This window comes from Balaenoptera musculus, chromosome 2, assembly GCF_009873245.2.
Source record: "Balaenoptera musculus isolate JJ_BM4_2016_0621 chromosome 2, mBalMus1.pri.v3, whole genome shotgun sequence".
NCBI lineage: Eukaryota > Metazoa > Chordata > Mammalia > Artiodactyla > Balaenopteridae > Balaenoptera > Balaenoptera musculus.
In genome coordinates, this window is record NC_045786.1 from 139,787,486 (window position 1) to 139,809,129 (window position 21,644).

Genomic DNA, 21,644 nt, shown 5'->3' on the forward strand with positions numbered 1-21,644 from the left:
TCATTTACTCTACTCACTATACTTCTGACACCAGGTGTGTGGGTTTTCCACACCAAGCAATTCTCTAATTCTCTGAGAACACCAACTGAGTGTTAGCACAGAGTCCACAGATTAAGGGCTCAGTCCCGCAAGACTACTGGTCACTTCAGACATCAATTGCAAGTAGTGGGTGCCCAGGTTACCCACACTTTTGTCTGACTTGGCTACAAATTGGGGGTGTGGGGGGCTCCCGCAGTCTCCTCAGGTATGATAATTTGCTATCATCGTTCACAGAACTCAGGGAAACATGTTTACGAGTTTATTTTAAAGGCTATAGTAAAAGATAAAGATGAACAGCTGGATGATGAAGTACATAGGACCAGGTCCAGAATGATCATGACCACAGGAACTTCAGTTCTTGTGGGGTTGGGGTGTGCCACCCTCCCGGTAAATGGATTATTTCACCAATTTGGAAGCTCTCCAAACCTGTAGTTCAGGGATTTTTATGGAGGCGTCATTATGTAGATGTGATGGGTTATTAACTCAGTGTCCAGCCCCTCTCTCCTCCCTGGAGGATAGGAGGTGGAGCTGAAAGTTCCAAGCTTCTAATCATGGCTTGGTCTTTCTGGTGACCAGCCTCCACCCTGAAGCTCCACCAAGAGTAGCCTCATTAGAACAAAAGACGCTTCCATCAAGAAATTCCAAGGGATTTAGGAGCTCTGTGTAAGATCTTCTGCCACCCCCTCACTCAGGTAGTTACTAGGGCTTTGGGAACTCTGTGTCAGGAACTAGGGTCAAAGACCAAATATCAGAACAAAAGATACTCCTGGCACCCCTGTCACTCAGGAAGTTACAAGGGTTTTAGAGCTCTATGTCAGGAATCAGAGGTAGAGTCCTATAAATATGTACTTTGTATTATGTCTCACACCATGTTTGGGGGGTTTAGAATACTTGTTGACTATGATTGCTTTTTTATCTGAATCTGCTTTTTCTACCCCACTATTACAGTAACATCTGCATTTGGGGACTAATAAAACTATAACAAAGTATAGAAATGCGAACTCTGTTTTTTTCTTTTAAAATTATTTATTTAAAATTTAAAAATCATGATAAAATATACATATAACTTAAAATCTACCATTTTAACCATTTTTAAGTGTACAGTTCAGTGGCATTAAGTACATTCACATCGTTAATGCAACCATCACCACCATCCATCCATAGAACTTTTTTCATTTGCAAAGCTATTCCCGTTAGATAGTAACTTCCCAGTCCCCTGCCCTTAACCCTTGTTAACCACCATTCTGCTTTCTGTTTCTGAATTTGACTACTCTGCCTAACAGAGTATACTGCCATACAGTATCTATCCTTTTATGAGTGGCTTATTTCACTTAGTATAGTGTCTTCAGGGTTCATCCATGTTGTGTGACGTGTCAGAATTTCCTTCCCATTTAAGGCTGAATAATATTTCAATGTGCGTATATACTATATTCTGTTTATCAGTTCATCTGTCAGTTGACGCTTGGGTTGCTTCCACCTTTTGGCTATCATGAATAATATCTTCGAGACCCTGTATTTAATTCTTTTGGGTATAAACCGAGAAGTGGAATTGTTGAGTCATATTGTAATTCTGTTTTTAACTTTTTGAGGAACCACCATAGTGTTTTTCATATTGGCCGCCCCATTTAATATTTTTACTAGCAGTGCACAGGGTTCTAATTTCTCTACATCCTTGCCAACACTTATTTTGTTTTTTTGCTAATAGCCATCTTAATGAGTGTGCAGTAGTATCTCTTTATGGTTTTTATTTTCATTTCCATAATGATTAGTGATATTGAGCATATTTTCATGTACTTATTGGCCATTTGTGTATCTTCTTTGGAGAAATGTCTGTTCAAGTCCTTTGCCCATTTTTGAATTGGGCTTTTTTTTTTTTGGGTGGTTGTTGTGTTTTAGGAATTCTCTACATATTGGATATTAATCTAATTCTCTTTATCTGGATATTAATTCCCAGATTAATTAAACAATAATAGTTAATTTATAATTCTGTAGCATATATTTCATTTTCCTGTTAGACTTCAATATTGTATATTTTAGGGGGTGATGAGGGAGTGTGGTTTTATTTTTCTAAAAACAGATTTATTGACGTATGATTGACATACAAAACACTGAGTATATTTGAAATATGCAACGTGGTAAGTTTTGACATATGTATACGTCTGTGAACCCATTGCCACAATTAAGATAGTGAACATATCCATCACCTCCCCAAATTTCTTCCTGTCCCTTTGTAATTCCTTCCCTCACCCCCTCCTGACCTTCCCCTTTTTCAGACAAATACTGATATGCTTTCTGTCACTATAAATTAGTATATTTTCTAAAGTGTTAAAAAATGGAATCTGTAGTATGTACTTTTGGGAGGGGGCTGGCTTTTTTCACTCAGCATAATTATTTTGAGATTCATCCGTGTTGTTGCATGTATCCTTATTTCATTCTTTTTTATTGCTGATTGGTATACTCTGGAATGGTGTAGCAATCTGGGTCCAGTCAGGAGACGGAAACCGTATAGTAGGTTAAGTAGGGAAAGTTTAATATCAAGAATTATTAACTATGACAAAAGAGTTAACTATAAGATATGAGGAAGCTTTATACGGTACTGTAGAGCTTTGGAAGGGTACCCAAGGAGGACAAATTTGGAAGAGGTTAAGACCTCAGTGGAGAAGATGTGGTTCAGTCTACTGGATAGGAGATAAGTTCATGTTTTTATAGGCCAGAGGTGGTCCAAAGTTGCCAGATGAGCAATAGGCAACTCGTTGGAGTGCAGGAGGAGAGCAGGGGATCAGCAACTGGCAGAATGAGTGTGTAGTGGGAGTCCAGGTGCCAGCAGGGGCAGGAAACTTTTGGAGTGTGTGCACTGCCTTGGGGGCTTACAGGAGAGACAGTTTGGTGTGTATCCATCTGGGCCACAGACAACTATGTTCAGTCTCAATGCGGGTTTGTAGAGGGAGTATGGTGCTGGCAAGAGACCTTCAGAGTGCTTAGGGGCTCTGGTTTCCTTGTCAAGAGGGATGTTGACACCTTATTATGCCAGGCTGAGGCTTCAAGGTCACAGAAGGATTGTTTACTCTGCAGGTGGCTGGGATAACACTCTACTGGAAGCCTTCATACCCACACCTAACATTTCTTCCCCCTCAAGTCCTTTCAGTAAACTGCTGGAGAGCCTCTTTTACTTCAGTGTCTCTTGAGTGCCCTCTACTGAGAGAGCTGAACATGGGGCATGTTGAAAGAGGAATACTGAAAGGAATTTTCTTGTTTATCATACAGCATATATTGATGGATGCATTCAGAGCTGAGGTGGCAATAAATTGATAAGTGACACATATGGATATATCACAGTTTGTCTATCCATTCATCTGTTGATGGACATTTTGGGTTCTTTCTAGTTACTGGCTCTTACAAGTAAAGCTGCCATGAACATTAATATACAAGTTTTTGTATGGACACATATTTTCATTTTTCTTAGGTAAACACCTAAGTGTGAAATGACTAGATCGTACAGTAGGTGTGTGTATAACTTTTTAGGAAATTGACAAATAGTTTTCCAAAGTAGGTTTACCATTTTTTTGTTTTTTGTTTTTTTTGCTGGCAGTGTATTAGAGTTCCTCTGTATCTTACCAACATTTGGTATAGTCATTCTTTTAAAGTTTAGCCATTCTAACTGGTGTGTGGTGGTTTCTCCTTATCGTTTTAATTTGCATTTCTCTAATGACTAATGATATTGAACATCAGTTCATGTGTTTATTTACCATTTGTAGATTTTCTTTGGTAAAATGTTCAAATCTTTTACCCATTATTTTAATTGGGTTGTTTTCTCATTGTTGAGTTTTGAGCACTCTTTATATAGTCTTGATTCTATGCTTTGCAGAAGCTTTATCCTGGATTGTGGCTTGTCTTTCTTTTCATTCTCTTAACAGTATCTTTTGAGGAACACACATTTTTAATTTTGATGAAGTCCAGGCAATCAGCTTATTCTTATATGGATTATGATTTTGTTTTTGTATCTAAGATATATTTGCCTAATCCAAGGTTATAAAGGTTTTCTGCAAGGTTATCTTCTGGAAGTTTTATGGTTTTAGGTTTTGTGTTTAGTTCTATGATGCATTTTGAATTGTTTTTTAAAATATAGAACAAAAACTGGATGGAGGTTTATGTTTTTGCATAGTGATATCCAGTTGTTTCTAGCACCATTTGTTGAAAAGGCTGTCCTTTTGATATTTGTCAAAAATTAGTTCATCATGTATGTGTGAGTTTATTTCAGACTACTTGATTTTTTCAACTGATCTCTTTGTCTGTCTCGGTGCCAGTACTGTTTTGATTGCTGTGGCTTTATAAGAAGTTATGAAGCCAGGTCATGCTACCCATCTAACTTTGTTCTTCTTTTTCAGCCAAAATATTGGCCATTGTGCTGGTTGTCAATTTATTGGCTCTCAGCTCCAGATTTATCCTTTTTGCCTGCTCTGTGAAAATGTATCAGGTCCTTTAAATATTTTTCTTTTGCCAACTGGCACAGTGTTAAGCTTTGTCAATAGAGAGTGCTGGAGAGACATTGCAGAAGGAAAGAGTTTTGCTTCTTGCTTCCTGTGTGCTTGCGTCTTGGACTCCAGCAGCATGTTCATCTTCTCTAGTGTCAGCCCGCGGAGCTTTCCCATTGTACATCCCCTGAGCATGTGTGGCTTTACCAGCACTGCTAGGCTCCTGCAGTGCACAGAGGGCAGTGAACTTAGCAGCCGGCAGCCCAGAGCTAGGAGCTTCTCTTTGTATCTCTCCCTCATGTGGTTTGTAGCACAGTGCCTTGGTGGGACACTTCCAGGTGAACAGCTTTTCATAGCTCCCTGACGGCTGGAATTCTGGCAAGTTCCATAGGCAGATGGAACAAGTTCTGCTGGCATGGCACCAGAGCAACTTCTCTACCATTCAGTGAGCTAGGCCTGTGCCCTCTCCAGCAAGGTCTGGATGTCAGCCCAGGAATGACTGGGGAGCAGTAGGGAGAGGTTCTTGCTCCGGCACTCTGTCTCAGACCTAGGAGGTATTGGCTGTCTTGTATTCTTTAGATTCTCTTTACTTCTCACTAGTTAACTGTTGTTATTTCAATCTCCTGTTATAGTTAATGATTCTGTATACTTAACTTTTGCTTTTCAAATTTCTGTGTGGCTTCTCTCCTGATTGGAGCCAGAGTGACGCAACTCTTCTAGGTCCTTTACATTTCCATATGAATTTTAGAAGCAATTTGTAAATGTCTATTTTAAAAAGCCTACTGGGATTTTTTATTGAATCGATAGATAAATTTCGGCAGAATTGAAACCTTAACAGTGTTGAGTCTTTTAACCCATGAATGAGCCTATCTCCATTTATTTAGATTTTTAATTTCTTTCAGCAATGTTTTGTGGTTTCAGTGTACACATCTTTTCAATATTTTGCCAGATTTATTCCTAAGTATGTTATATTTTTTCTGCGTTTATAAACGGTATTTTTTAAAAATTCCAATTCCATTTGTTCATTGCTAACATATAAAAGTGCAATTTATTTTTGTATATTGGCCTTGAATTCTGCAACCTTGTTAATTTTTCAGTTCTAGTATTTTTTTCGTAGATTCCATTGGATTTTCTACATAGACAGTCATATCTTCTGTGAATAAAGAGTTTCATTTCTTTCATTCCAATATGGATGCCTTTTATTTCTTTCCATTTTTTTTTTTTGGCTGACTTCACTGGCTGGACTCTCTAGTATAATGTTGAATGGAACTGGTGAGAATGGTCATCCTGGTCTTGCTTCTAATCTTAGGGGGAAAGTATCTTTTCTTTCACAATTAAGTATGATGTTACTTACAGATTTTTCCTAGACCCCTTATTAGATTGATTAATTTCCTTTCTATTCCTAGTTTGCAGAGATTTCAAATCAGGAATGGATGTTGGATTTTGTCAAATGCATTTTTTTGTGTGTTTGTTGAGATGAGAATTACCATCTATTTATGTTCCAACCCTAGCTAATGCATGTATGTGTCTGTCGTCATGCACAATTTTGTATTGACAATTTTTTCCCCAAAAAACACCTCCTTTGTAAAAGTAATTATTTTGCATGTGTAATGCCTGGGTTTTAAAAAGTATTTTATTTTCAAATATCATTTCTTTCTTCTTTTTTTTTATTCAAACAAAGTCACAAAAATTATAATCATCCTCATAAGTTCACTCAGTCCCATGTAATTAATTTTTTTTATCTTGATCTTTTGTTAGCACTTTTATGAATTCATCAGTTTTCTATTAGAGTTCTGAAAATGCTTATTCATTCAGTTCAGCAGTATAGTCAGTTACCAGAAACCTATACTTGTCAGAGTCTTTTCCATGAATTCCTTGAAGATGAAACCCTTTTATAGGAACATATTTGCAGAAGCATCAGAGTACACCCAGAACTGTCTGTAAATGAGAAAAGACTTAAAAATGACCACAGTTAAAGATTTGATGAAAGTTCATAATAATGGAACTGACAAGGAAATGTAGTTATTTCTGAGATATACATTTTAAAGTAATAACTAGAATTATGACTTATAACATTATACCAGAACATATAAGATTTTTAGAAATTTCATGTAATGTCTGAAACATTTATATTAACATATTTCCATACAAATAACCCAAACAACATTTAGTATTAGTTGTTGGTTTGTTTGTTTATACTGCAGGTTCTTATTAGTCATGAATTTTATACACATCAGTGTATACATGTCAAACCCAATCGCCCAATTCAGCACACCACCATCCCCACCCCACCGCGGTTTTCCCCCCTTGGTGTCCATACGTTTGTTCTCTACATCTGTGTCTCAACTTCTGCCCTGCAAACCGGTTCATCTGTACCATTTTTCAAGGTTCCACATACATGCGTTAACATACGACATTTGTTTTTCTCTTTCTGACTTACTTCACTCTGTATGACAGTCTCTAGATCCATCCACGTCTCAATAAATGACTCAATTTCATTCCTTTTATGGCTGAGTAATATTCCATTATATATATATATGTACCACAACTTCTTTATCCATTGGTCTGTCGATGGGCATTTAGGTTGCTTCCATGACCTGGCTATTGTAAATAGTGCTGCAATGAACATTGGGGTGCATGTGTCTTTTTGAATTATGGTTTTCTCTGGGTATATGCCCAGTAGTGGGATTGCTGGATCATATGGTAATTCTATTTTTAGTTTTTTAAGGAACCTCCATACTGTTCTCCATAGTGGCTGTATCAATTTACATTCCCACCAACAGTGCAAGAGGGTTCCCTTTTCTCCACACCCCCTCCAGCATTTGTTGTTTGTAGATTTTCTGATGATGCCCATTCTAACTGGTGTGAGGTGATACCTCATTGTAGTTTTGATTTGCATTTCTCTAATAATTAGTGATGTTGAGCAGCTTTTCATGTGCTTCTTGGCCATCTGTATGTCTTCTTTGGAGAAATGTCTATTTAGCTCTTCTGCCCATTTTTGGATTGGGTTGTTTGTTTCTGTAATATTGAGCTGCATGAGCTGTTTATACATTTTGGAGATTAATCCTTTGTCTGTTGATTCATTGGCAAATATTTTCTCCCATTCTGAGAGTTGTCTTTTCATCTTGTTTATGGTTTCCTTTGCTACGCAAAAGCTTTGAAGTTTCATTAGGTCCCATTTGTTTATTTTTGTTTTTATTTCCATTACTCTAGGAGGTGGATCAAAAAAGATCTTGCTGTGATTTATGTCATAGAGTGTTCTTCCTATGTTTTCCTCTAAGAGTTTTATAGTGTCCGGTCTTACATTTAGGTCTCTAATCCATTTTGAGTTTATTTTTGTGTATGGTATTAGGGAGTGTTCTAATTTCATTCTTTTACATGTAGCTGTCCAGTTTTCCCAGCACCACTTATGAAGAGACTGTCTTTTCTCCATTGTATATCTTTGCCTCCTTTGTCATAGATAAGTTGACCATAGGTGCGTGGGTTTAACTCTGGGCCTTCTATCTTGTTCCATTGATCTATGTTTCTGTTCTTGTGCCAGTACCATATTGTCTTTGTTACTGTAGCTTTGTAGGATAGTCTGAAGTCAGGGACTCTTGATTCCTCCAGCTCCGTTTTTTTCCCTCAAGACTACTTTGGCTATTCGGGGTCTTCTCTGTCTCCATACAAATTTTAAGATGATTTGTTCTAGTTCTGTGAAAAATGCCAGTGGTAATTTGATAGGGATTGCCTTGAATCTGTAGATTGGTTTAGGTAGTATAGTCATTTTCACAATATTGATTCTTCCAGTCCAAGAACATGGTATATCTCTCCATCTGTTGGTATCATCTTTAATTTCTTTCATCAGTGTCTTATAGTTTTCTGCATATAGGTCTTTTGTCTCCCTAGGTAGGTTTATTCCTAGGTATTTTATTCTTTTTGTTGCAATGGTAAATGGGAGTGTTTCCATAATTTCTCTTTCAGATTTTTCATCATTAGTATATAGGAATGCGAGAGGTTTCTGTGCATTAATTTTGTATCCTGCAACTTTACCAAATGCATTGATTACCTCTAGTAGTTTTCTGGTGGCATTTTTAGGATTCTCTATGTATAGTATCATGTCATCTGCAAACAGTGACAGTTTTACTTTTTCTTTTCCAATTTGTATTCCTTTTATTTCTTTTTCTTCTCTGATGGCCGTGGCTAAGACTTCCAAAACTATGTTGAATAATAGTGGTGAGAGTGGACATCCTTGTCTTGTTCCTGATCTTAGAGGAAATGCTTTCAGTTTTTCACTATTGAGAATGATGTTTGCTGTGGGTTTGTCGTATATGGCCTTTATGATATTGAGGTAGGTTCCCTCTATGCCCACTTTCTGGAGAGTTTTTATCATAAATGGGTGTTGAATTTTGTCAAAAGCTTTTTCTGCATCTATTGAGTTGATCATATGGTTTTTATTCTTCAATATGTTAATATTTTGTATCCCATTGATTGATTTGTGTATATTGAAGAATCCTTGCATCCCTGGGATAAATCCCACTTGATCATGGTGTATGATCCTTTTAATGTGTTGTTGGATTCTGTTTGCTAGTATTTTGTTGAGGATTTTTGCATCTATATTCATCAGTGATATTGGTCTGTAATTTTCTTTTTTTGTAGTATCTTTGTCTGGTTTTGGTATCGGGGTGATGGTGGCCTCATAGAATGAGTTTGGGAGTGTTCCTTCCTCTGCAATTTTTTGGAAGAGTTTGAGAAGGATGGGTGTTAGCTCTTCTCTAAATGTTTGATAGAATTCACCTGTGAAGCCATTTGGTCCTGGACTTTTGTTTGTTGGAAGATTTTTAATCACAGTTTCAATTTCATTACTTGTGATTGGTCTGATCATATTTTCTGTTTCTTCCTGGTTCAGTCTTGGAAGGTTATGCCTTTCTAAGAATTTGTCCATTTCTTCCAGGTTGTCCATTTTATTGGCATAGAGTTGCTTGTAGTAGTTTCTTAGGATGCTTTGTATTTCTGCAGTGTCTGTTGTAACTTCTCCTTTTTCATTTCTAATTTTATTGATTTGAGTCCTCTCCCTCTTTTTCTTGATGAGTGTGGCTAATGGTTTATCAATTTTGTTGATCTTCTTAAAGAACCAGCTTTTAGTTTTATTGATCTTTGCTATTGTTTTCTTTGTTTCTATTTCATTTATTTCTGCTCTGATCTTTATGATTTCTTTGCTTCTACTAACTTTGGGTTTTCTTTGTTCTTCTTTCTCTAGTTCCTTTAGGTGTAAGGTTAGATTGTTTATTTGAGATTTTTCTTGTTTCTTGAGGTAGGCTTGTATTGCTATAAACTTCCCTCTTGGAACCACTTTTGCTGCATCCCATAGGTTTTGGATCGTTGTGTTTTCATTGTCATTTGTCTCTAGGTATCTTTTGATTTCCTCTTTGATTTCTTCAGTGATCTCTTCGTTATTTAATAACGTATTGTTTAGCCTCCATGTGTTTGTGTTTTTTATGTTTTTTTCCCTGTAATTCATTTCTAATCTCATAGCATTGTGGTCAGAAAAGATGTTTGATATGATTTCAATTTTCTTAAAGTTACTGAGGCTTGATTTGTGACCCAAGATGTGATCTATCCTGGAGAATATTCCATGCGCACTTGAGAAGAAAGTGTAATCTACTGTTTTTGGATGGCATGTCCTATAAATATCAATTAAATCTATCTGGTCTCTTGTGTCATTTAAAGCTTCTGTTTCCTTATTTATTTTCATTTTGGATGATCTGTCCATTGGTGTGAGTGAGGTGTTAAAGTCCCCGACTATTATTGTGTTACTGTCGATTTCCTCTTTTATAGCTGTTAGCAGTTGCCTTATGTATTGAGGTGCTCCTATGTTGGGTGCATATATATTTATAATTGTTATATCTTCTTCTTGGATTGATCCCTTGATCATTACGTAGTGTCCTTCCTTGTCTCTTGTAACATTCTTTATTTTAAAGTCCATTTTATCTGATATGAGTATAGCTACTCCAGCTTTCTTTTGATTTCCATTTGCATGGAATATCTTTTTGCATCCCCTCACTTTCAGTCTGTATGTGTCCCTAAGTCTGAAGTGGGTCTCTCGTAGAGAGCATATATATGGGTCTTGTTTTTGTATCCATTCAGCAAGCCTGTGTCTTTTGGTTGGAGCGTTTAATCCATTCACATTTAAGGTAATTATCGGTATGTATGTTCCTATGACCATTTTCTTAATTGTTTTGGGTTTGTTTTTGTAAGTCCTTTTCTTCTCTTGTGTTTCCCACTTAGAGAAGTTCCTTCAGCATTTGTTGTAGAGCTGGTTTGGTGGTGCTGAATTCTCTTAGCTTTTGCTTGTCTGTAAAGCTTTTGATTTCTCCATTGAATCTGAGTGAGATCCTTGCCGGGTAGAGTAATCTTGGTTGTAGGTTCTTTCCTTTCATCACTTTAAGTATATCAGGCCACTCCCTTCTGGCTTGTAGAGTTTCTGCTGAGAAATCAGCTGTTAACCTTATGGGAGTTCCCTTGTATGTTGTTTGTCGTTTTTTCCTTGCTGCTTTCAGTAATTTTTCTTTGTCTTTAATTTTTGCCAATTTGATTACTATGTGTCTTGGCGTGTTTCTCCTTGGGTTTATCCTGTATGGGACTCGCTGCACTTTCTGGACTTGGGTGGCTATTTCCTTTCCCATGTTAGGGAAGTTTTCAACTGTAATGTCTTCAAATATTTTGTCGGGTCCTTCCTCTCTCTCTTCTCCTTCTGGGACCCCTGTAATGCAAATGTTGTTGTGTTTAATGTTGTCCCTACTACTTTGTGTGTGCCCCCCAAGAGTGGAGTCTCTGTTTCCCCCAGTCCTGTCGAAGTCCTGCAATCAATTCCCAGTAGGCTTCAAAGTCTGATTCTCTAGGAATTCTTTCTCCCGTTGCCAGACCCCCAGGTTGGGAAGCCTGACGTGGGGCTCAGAACCTTCACTCCAGTGGTTGGACTTCTGTGGTATAAGTGTTCTCCAGTTTGTGAGTCACCCACCCACCAGTTATGGGATTTGATTTTACTGTGATTGCACCCCGCCTGCCATCTCACTGTGGCTTCTCCTTTGTCTTTGCATGTGGGGTATCTTTTTTGGTGAGTTCCAGTGTCTTCCTGTTGATGATTGTCCAGCAGCTAGTTGTGATTCTGATGTTCTCGCAAGAGGGAGTGAGAGCATGTCCTTCTACTCCGCTATCTTGGTTTCTCCTCTCAAATATCATTTCTAATTGGTTAAAATATAAACTAATTTTTGAACTATGGTGTGGAAAAATAGAGAAATACTAAGAAGTGTTTAGAAACACATATATACTGATGAAGTGGTTATTGAGTACAGTGTTTTAACTGTAGTTCTGTTTGGCATTACTGATGGGAGATAGCTATGGGACACCTAAGCCTTTTTGGTGAATCAGCTGCCCTGGGATAGTTGGGTTTAAATTTTGTATTTACCACTTGCTAACTGGGTAAGTTTCTTAAACTAAGTTTCTGATTTCTCATCTGTCTAATGAATATAAGAATATTCATCCCAAGGGTTATAATGAGGATTAAATAGAATCAATTATATAAAAGTGCATAGCAGTATAGTTAGGTACTTAATAAATGTTTTTCTTTGTCTGTATTTTTTTTAAATGACTAGTGGAAAGCTTTACTTTTCTATAACCTGTGTCCCTGGTGATTATACATGGACACAGAAGTAGGGCCCTCAGTTATCTTGGAACCCATCAAGAAAATAAAAATGAAGCAAATTCCTGCTTCTGGAACTTTTCACAGTTTGAAAGAAAATTAACCAGAGCATCATCAGCATAAGACTCTGTTAGAAAATGCCGGGATCAGAAGGCTTGGAAAGCATTCTGACTTGGGGAAGGATGGTAGAACTTTTTTATAGTGCTTTAGCAGGACAGGGCCAGGCATAGTACAACTAATTTGGGGAACAGTTGGTTAAGGATAGCTCTCAGAGAATTGACCTTGTAGATTAGCAGCCATTGGGCAATTTGGATTTTATCAGCAAGGTTGGGGAGAAGCAGCTACTGGGGACATGAGAGGGCCAATGGAAAATTCCCAGATTTTTAGTGTCTTCACAGTACATTTTTCTATCATTGGTTCTTGCAGTCTTTTCCCAACCCCGCAACCCCTCTCCCCTCAAGACCCACGTATGAGGGCCCTTTACCCTCATGATTTGAGACCCCTTCTAGCTCTTGATCTCAGAAGGAAATATCTTTATGAAACTTCAAAGAACAAGGAATTAAGTATTTTGTAGTGCTGAAAAGTTCTCTCAGGCTTTGCTTCCTGTATTCTTTGCACTGTGTTTTGGATCCTGTTATGTAGGTGCTTTGCAGTAGAGCAAACAATAATGTCTGATAATGAAAAGCTTCAAAGTAGACATATGGCTGGAAGGGAGATTTGAATAGGGTTTTGCAGCAGCTGTTTTAGTTGATGACACATCTTCAACTTAAATTGCAATTGATTTAAAAAATTTTTGCCTTATCCTTCTGTAATGATTCTAATAGAAGTCAAATGAGATCATTTTTAATAGCTAGTTTGCAAACTTTAGTAGGTGCAAGCAACCTTTCAAAGCCTACCTGTGCATTTCAGGGAGCTCAGCTTGTGACTGAATGGATTAGCTATTCTCTTTTATCTTTTTAATGCATTACTGGTTTCTAGGAGCTGATACTTAACACTGTTCATTTTTGAGTTTGGTGACTTGTCTGCTTCATGTGATTTCTTTGCCTTTATGAGGTACTTTTTGACTACAAGTGTATACAGTCTCTTATAAATATAATCTATGCTTTGAAATTAAATTAAATTATCCTTGTCCTCTTTGAATACACAAATCCTCTTATTATCTGTGAGTTTGCCTCTTGCTTTGTGGCTCCCTGTGTTCTTCCTGTAATGCTTGCTTACCTTTCAGTTTAAGTACAAGTATCCATGGAAGACATTGGCCTCTTTAGACTTTAGGAAAATATCATTATTTAGCCATCATATTTAGGATTATTGGGGCATTTCTTCCTAACTTTTCAGAATATAGAAAGAGAAGTGAGTTTCCTATTCTTTCCTGATCAAGCTCACCACAGATCTTGTACTTTTCAAACCAGCTTGAATGAAAAAAAAATACGAAGATTAGTATATCTGCTATTTCTATGTGGATATGCTTACCATAACTATGGAAAATATATTTGATATACTGTGAAGCTCTCAGGGTAAATGTGTCAGATGTAATCAGTATTTTAGTATGACCATGTGTACTTAAGTACTTTTCCATAACTTATGAGAAAGTTATTTTTTTTTTGTTCTGCACAAGATGACAAAAATTTCAGTAATGTGGCTTTCTCTTTTTGATATTCAGAGGAAGTTAGAGAACAGATTTATCTACATCTAAATAGTAAGTCACTGGCAAAAACCTTTCCTTCGTAATATATTACTTTGCTCCTTAAACGACATTCTCCTCCACTTGTAACATTTGATAATATCAATATAAAGCAAATGTTCACTACTTTAGCTTTCTTTGATTTTCTGGGAAGTATCTTTTTTAGTCTCCCTATCTTTAAATGTTGGGAACTCTGAAAGACATCCTTTTTTATTTCTTCTCAAGAAAGTATCTTCATTTACTCTTGATGTTTTTCTAGAAATTCCTGTTACCCACAGACAGAAATAAAAACATGCTATGTAAAATCTCAGCTGCTTAGGACATTTTTAAAATTAACAAATCAGTTATTTAGAAAGTTCCATAGATTTCTGATTTTTTTTTTATTACTTTCCCCCCAGCTTTATTTAGGTATAATGGGCAAATAAAATCGTAAGATATTTAAAGCGTACATCGTGGTGAGTTGATCTGTGTATACATTATGAAAGGATTCCCACCATCTAGTTAATTCACACATCTATCACATCACCTATTTATCTATTCATCTTTTTGTGTGTGTGTGTGAGATCATCTTTTTTTGTGTGTGTGTGTGAGAACATTTAAGTTCTCTCTTAGCAAATTACAGTTATACAATACAGTGTTATCAATGATAGTAACCATGTTTTACATTAGATCCTCAGACTTTATCTTACAGTTGAAAGTTCATACCCTTGTACCAACCTCTCTCTACCCACCTTTCCCCCATTTCCCAGTCCCTCACAAGCACTTTTCTACTCTTTGTTTTTATGAGTTTGACTTTTTTTTTTTTTTTTTTTAGATTCCACATAAAAGTGATACCATGCGGTATTTGCCTTTCTCTGTGACTTATTTCACTTAGTATAATGCCCTTAGGGCCCATCCATGTTGTTGCAAATGGCAGGATTTCTTTCTTTCTCATGACTGAATAATATTGCACTGTGTATATATACACCACATCTTCATTATTCATTCATCTGAGGATGGACACTTAGGTTGTTTCTATATCTTGGCTATTGTGAATAGTGCTGCAATGAACACGAGGGTTTAGATTATCTCTTGGAGGCTCTGTTTTCATTTCTTCTGGCTATATGCTTAGAAGTGGGGTTGCTGGATCATATGGTAGTTCTATTTTTAATATTTTGTGGAACGTCCATACTGTTTTTGATAGTAGCTGCAATTACAATGCTGCCAGCAGTGAACAAGAGTTCCCTTTTCTCCACATCCTCACCAACACTTGGTATCACTTGTCTTTTTGATAATAGCCTTTCTACCAGGTATGAGGTGATATCTGTCACCAGAGCTATATGCTCTAGGGGCGTCCCTATGTGGGTTGCATGGGTCCTTCTGTTGTGATGGTCTGACTAGTAAGTAGTCTGGTAGGCTTGGTTGCCCCCCCTAGTCTGGTCCCAGGACTGGTTCTGGCCTGCTGGTAGGTGGGCAGAGTCCTGGCACAGCAGGCTATGGTGCTGTGGTTGTTTTGGGGCTAGTGTCCATCTGCTTGTTGGTAAGGCTAGTCCCGAGGCTAGAGCACAGGGCATTGTGGGGCTGGTGCCTACCCACTGGTAGGCAGAGCTGAGTCCTGGGGTTTATGGCTAAAGGTCCTGGGAGGGGGATGGGGGGGATGGGGGTTGTCCCAGGTCTGTGCCTGTGCACTGGCATGTGCGGTCAGGTCCTAAGCCCTCTGGTGGGCAGGGTCTTATCCAGGGCTCAGGGATCTTAAGGCAGCCTGCCTGCTGGTGGATGGGAATGTGTTTACTCCCAATTAGTTGCTTGGCCTGAGGTGTCCCAATACTGGTGCCTACAGGCTGGTCGGCAGGGGCAGGGCTGGGTCCTGAGGCTGATAAGCTAGAGGGAGGATTCCAAAATGTTGCTTGCCAGTACCAGTGTCCACATGGTAGAAGGAGCTCCCCAAAATGTCTGTCTCCAGTGTCTGTGTCCCCAGTGTCTGCTCCAGTTGCCTCCTTCCTTTTTGGGAGACTCTCCAAGATCAACAACAGGAAGGTTTGATGCAGACTCCTTTCAAATTACTGCTTCTGCCCTGGCTGCCCTGGGTCCCTGAGCATGTGGGATTTTGTATGTGCCCTTTAAGAGTCTCTTCTTCCCGCAGCCCTCTGGGTCTCCTGAAAGTAAGCCCTGCTGGCCTTCAAAACCAAACATTCTGGAGTCTCATATCCCGACACAGGACCCCTGGGCTGGGGATCCTGAAGTGGGGCTTAGACCCCTTGCTTCTTGGGGAGAACCTCCACAATTGTAATTTTTCTCCTGTTTCTGGGCCACCCACCTGTGGGTATGGGTCTTGACTGTACCATGACATCACCCCCTCCTACTTATCTTGTTGTGGTTCCTTCTTTATCTCTTTACTTGTAGAAGATCTTTTCTGGTAGTTCTGGTCTTTTTCAGTGTTCTATAAATAGTTATAATTTTGGTGTGCCCATGAGAGGAGGTAAACTTGGGGTCTTTCTACTCCACCCTCTTGGGAACTCTCCCCGAACTCATTCAGCTTTTACTTACCTGGAAAACCCTTTATCTCTTGTTCACCTTTGAAGGACAGCTTTGCTGGGGAGAGTATTCTTGGTTGGTAGTTTTTTTCTTTCAGCACTTTGAATATATTCCACTTCCTTCTGTCCTTTAAAAAATTTTCAGATTTTGCTGAAAAAACCTGCTGAATATCCTATTGAGGTTTTCTTTTCCTTAGCATGTGATTTTTCTGTTGCTGCTCTTACGATTCTGTCCTTGTCTTTACCTTTTGGTAATTTAATTATAATGTATCTCAGTTTAGATTCATCTTATTTAAAACACTGTAGACTTCCTGTATCTGAGTGTCTGTTTCTTTCCCTAGGTTAGGGAAGTTTTCAGCCATTTTTTCTTCAAAGAAGCTTTCTGCCTCTTTTTCTTCTCCTGGGACTCCTATAATGTGTGTATTGATCAGCTTGACAATATCCCATAATTCCCTTAAACTATACTCATTCTTTTTCATTGTTTTTTTCTCTTTCCTTCTCTGATTGGATGAAGTTCACTGCCCTGTTTTCAAGTTTGCTGGTCTTTTCTTTAGCTTGATTTAATCTGCTGTGGAACCCCTCTATTGAGTTTTTCCATTCACTTATTGTGTTGTTCAGCTGTGTGATTTCTGTTTGGTACTCTCTTATATTTTTTATCTCTTTGTTGGAATTCTCACTTTGTTCATGTGTTATTCTCATCTATGGTGAGCATCTTTATGACAATTATTTTTAACTCTTTATCAGGTTAATCACTTATCTCCATTTTAATAAGCTTTGTTTCTGGAGTTTTGTCTTGTTCTTTTGTTTGGAACATATTCCTCTTTTTCCTTATTTTCCTTGACTTTCTGTGTTGGTTTCTGTGCATTAGGTAAATAGCCACTTCTTCTAGACTTGATGGAATGGCCTCATGTATTATACATGATGAGTCTTTTCATTCAGTTCAACTGTAGCTCTTGGTTGTCTCTCAAACCTTTGTGATTTGTCCAAGGCACCTTCTTCATGGCTTCCTGTAGTTGGACGTATGACAAGACCTGTCAAGTGTCCCAGAAGGGAAGACCAGTTAGCACCTCTGTGCAGGCTAATTGGAAGCTAGACCCTAAAGTGGCAGCTTTTAAAGTATGCAAGTAGATGTCTTTCAGGGAAAGACTGGGATCTTCTGTCTTTTCCCTCTAAGTTGAGCCCTGGGGATTAGCCACTTAAGAACCATTTATTTGTTTACTAATGTCTGTGGGGCCTGTGGACATAAGTCTGACTTGGTACCAGAACTGGGCAATCAAGGGGTGCAACCCCTGGGTAGCAGCCACAATAGTGAGGGTGCCAGGTGTGTACAAGTTCCTTTCATGGAGATATTCATGATTTGGAGTGATCTACAGGGAGAATGCAAGATAGTCTGCTTGCTTCTGGTCTTCAGGGAGGATTGATGTCTCTTAGATACATGCTAAACTAGAAGCCTGACGCTCAGGCAACGGCTTTTAAAGTAGGTAATTAGGTCTCTTTCAGGAAATGATTGGGAGATGGGTGTTTTGTCTCCTTCCTCTGTGTTAGGCCCTGGGGAAGGGAGATAGCCAGTTACGAACTATTTCTTTCTTTGGTACAATCCTGTTGAACCTGTGAACACAAGCCCTGATGGGTACCAGAGCCAGTCTATCAAGGGGTGTGTCCTTTGGGCAGCTGCTGCAAAATCCAGGCACCAGATGTGTGCACTGGCGACCCGGAGTGGGGCAGAGGGAGAACATTGATGGCCTCCCTGATCTCTGGAGAGGATTGCAGTTGGACCTTAGATATGTGTTAAATTAGAAACCTGACCTTCAGGCTGCTTCTGTCTGCTGCCTCTGCACTGAACCCTGGGGGGATAGCCACAGAGCCCTAGAGAGCCCACCGAGAACTGTTTCTTTGTTTGCTATAGCTTCTGGGTCTCCTGGATGCAAGCTCCATTGGCTTTCAGAGCTAGGTGTTTTGGGGGCCCATCCCTCAGATGGAAGTCTTAAAAGTTGGGGTGCTAGATGTTGGGTCTAAACTCTTCATTCTTTAGGGAGCAGCTAGTAGCTGTGAATTCCCTCCCAACTGTATGTTGCTGTGCTGAGAGTGGGGTTTACGAAACGAATGTCTCAGGCTTTCCACCTATTCGATGTAGGTTTTTTCTCATTTCACTGTATGTGTAGTAGTCACTCCACTAGTTCTTGAATTTCCTTCAGAGGAACTTGTTGTGTGTTTGGCTGTAGATTCATTGTGTCTGTGGGAGGCAGTGAGTTTGGGAGCCTCTTATGTTGCCATCTTGGACCGGAATGACATTTGTGATTTTTAAATATTTGTCCCTTTGAATGAATAATTATCGAGAGAACCGAGATGCTGATCATATCTAAAATATAATACAAAAATGAGTCTACAATTTGTATAACTTCATTTGTGCTGGTGTATGATGTAAACTTTTTTAAAAATGTAAATACACTATTAGAGAGTATATTTGGAATGATATCAAAAGGATTTGTTACCGAGTCCAAGCTCGCTCTGCTCGCTGCACGACAGGCCAATAAATTGGGAGACAAGGTGTTGAGGCAAGGAATACGACTTTATTCGGAAAGCCGGCAGACTGAGAAGATAAGACGGTGGACTAGGGTCCCTAGAAAAACCATCTTATAGGGGTCTGGATGCCAGTTTCTTTTATAGAATCAGAGAGGGAAGTAAAGTAAAAAAGGCGGAATAGAGAGGGAAGTAAAGTAAAAAAGGTGGACTAGAGAGGGAAGTAAAGTAAAAAAGCAGAAATAGAGAGGGAGAGGCAGGGAGGAGGTAAAGTAAAAAGGGCCATCAGTCTTGCAAAACATCTCCTGGAATGGCCAGCCTCGGGGAGGGGATGTGTTAATTTCTTCTTTCTTGCAGCCATCCACAGGTGGGCAGGGTTCCCTGAGGCAGGCCATTATGTATGATTATAATAACAAAAGCAATGAAAAGCAAAGGCTAAAGTCAAAGAAATAGATCCAACATGGAGTCAAAATTGGCTCTTCTCTGTTACAGATTCAATGTGTTGTTTATTGATATCATACATATTTCTGCTTTGGGTCATAGACTTGTTTCATAGGTATGCCAAATAGATGGCATGGCGAGGGAGGAGAAATATAAAATGTGAGTTTCTGCAAAAGTGCTAAAGGAAGGAAGTGCAGTGCATTTTCTAATGTATTTTTTTATGTTAAAACTCCAACGTTCAAGGAAGCTGAGAAAGCTTCTTGCATTTATGTAACGATCCTTATCTATTAGTTGCAGAGCAAAAACAACAGAAATAGCCTTTAACTATGAAGAAGTCCTCCTATCAAATTCTTCAGTTCATTAAAACTACTTTTGGTTATTATTATTTTAAAAAAATGTAATTGGGCAGTTCCAAGAAAAGCTTCAGAACAGCTGCAGATTAGTCAAAATAGGGGTTTTTAAAGGCTCCTCACTCCCCTTTCGCATCTCTTTCCCTCACCCCAAGTAACCCAAATTTAGTTGTAAAAGTTTTGGTAAGCTCAGGATTCCCGAAAGCGGAGTGCCATGTGTTTAACTGCATGCAGATGTAATGATTATATGTGACTCTTTATTAAGGTTCCCAGAAACTTTTGTTTTCCTGCTGCTCCATGCACAGTTAAACGAGTGTCGTCTGCTTGTTTCTGCATTGAATTTTATAGATGTATGAGTATTCCAAACACAGTTTAGTGATTTTTATCAAGGCCTAGGCATCTACTAAAAATACTTAGAGGGATAATAGGCTTTCAATCTAAATTTAAGCTAATGTTGACATTATTACAAGTTGACTGGAAATACCTAAAAAAAACCTTATGTCTATGTTTTTAAAAAAATATTTCTTCAAATTTTACTGTAATAGGAAATTGCCTTTCACCTTATCTAAGAACAAATTTGGTAAATTTCTTAATTTTTGGAGCAAGTTCTATTAGATTGAATCAGAAGTAAAATACACATCCATGTTAATGTTTCCCTCACTCTTCCTTCCTATAGTTTTATGATCTAGGGATGTGAATGTCATTCTAAGGTCTGGTTTTCAATTCATCAGTTGGGAAACGGATATAAGGGTTATGAAGAATTGTGACTAAGAGCAAGGTTTAGGGCCAGTCTCCCTGTCCCAGTTAATTACCGTCTCTTTTGTGGATGCTAGTCATGCTGAATATCGATCCTGGGCTATAATAACATAACTTGGATTTTAACCTAATTTTACAGTGTTATCTTCTCAGAAATTGTAGTGATTTGCCATTGAATCACACATAGGGAATTGGAAGAGTCTTCTGCCAAAGCTAACAATTTAACTCTTAAGGTAGAAAGGCAGCTGAAACATGCCTGTATGTGCACAGCACCACGTTCAAAGGGATAAGGATACAAAGATATATAGTCCTTACCTTCAAGTACAGTAGATAGAAAAGGTGCAAATATGTTCATTAAAATAATAAATCAACTTTTAGAGGGTAAATAAACTTGGATTTAAATCCCCAGGCTCAGGAACTCTTTAGAACTTAGAAGAAATTCCAAAGATCTAGAGCAACTTTCTTATTATTGCACGTAAGGAAACAGATTCAGAGAAGTCAAGTGAATTACATTAAGTCATTGATTAAATGGGAGGTTTATAGGACGTTCTAAATATGAACTCAGTAGTGACAATAGCTAGCAAGTTAACTTGCTTTTATTATCTTAGTGTCAGCTAATGTTGATTGTTCATTGTAGGTACTTTTATAGAGAAGCTGCCAATTCTTTTCTCACATAAGTCTAGTGGATATATCAGCAGAATGTGAACTTATATAGTAGGTTATTTTTAGAGAGGGTAGCTTTGAACAAAAGCCATTTCAGAGAATACTGGTGAATTCAAGTGAATAGTAAAACATTCATTAAAGCAGAATAAGGAAACTTTTAAACCGCATAACTTTTTTTTTTTTTTTAATTATTATTTATTATTTATTTATCTATTCATGGCTGTGTTGGGTCTTCGTTTCTGTGCGAGGGCTTTCTCTAGTTGTGGCAAGCGGGGGCCACTCTTCATCGCGGTGCGTGGGCCTCTCACTATCGCGGCCTCTCTTGTTGTGGAGCACAGGCTCCAGACGCGCAGGCTCAGTAATTGTGGCTCACGGGCCCAGCCGCTCTGCGGCATGTGGGATCTTCCCAGACCAGGGCTTGAACCCGTGTCCCCTGCATTGGCAGGCAGATTCCCAACCACTGCGCCACCAGGGAAGCCCCATAACTTTTAAAACATAGTTTGGCTTATACGTATGAGGGCAGATAGC

General features: G+C 38.5%; 1 protein-coding gene across 5 annotated transcripts in view; it reads left to right on the forward strand.

Annotated features, from left to right (window-relative positions):
* The window catches only part of FUT8 (fucosyltransferase 8), a 316,618-nt gene that overhangs the window by 77,687 nt on the left and 217,287 nt on the right, over positions 1-21,644 (forward strand). The gene's annotated exons all lie outside the window — the stretch shown is intronic.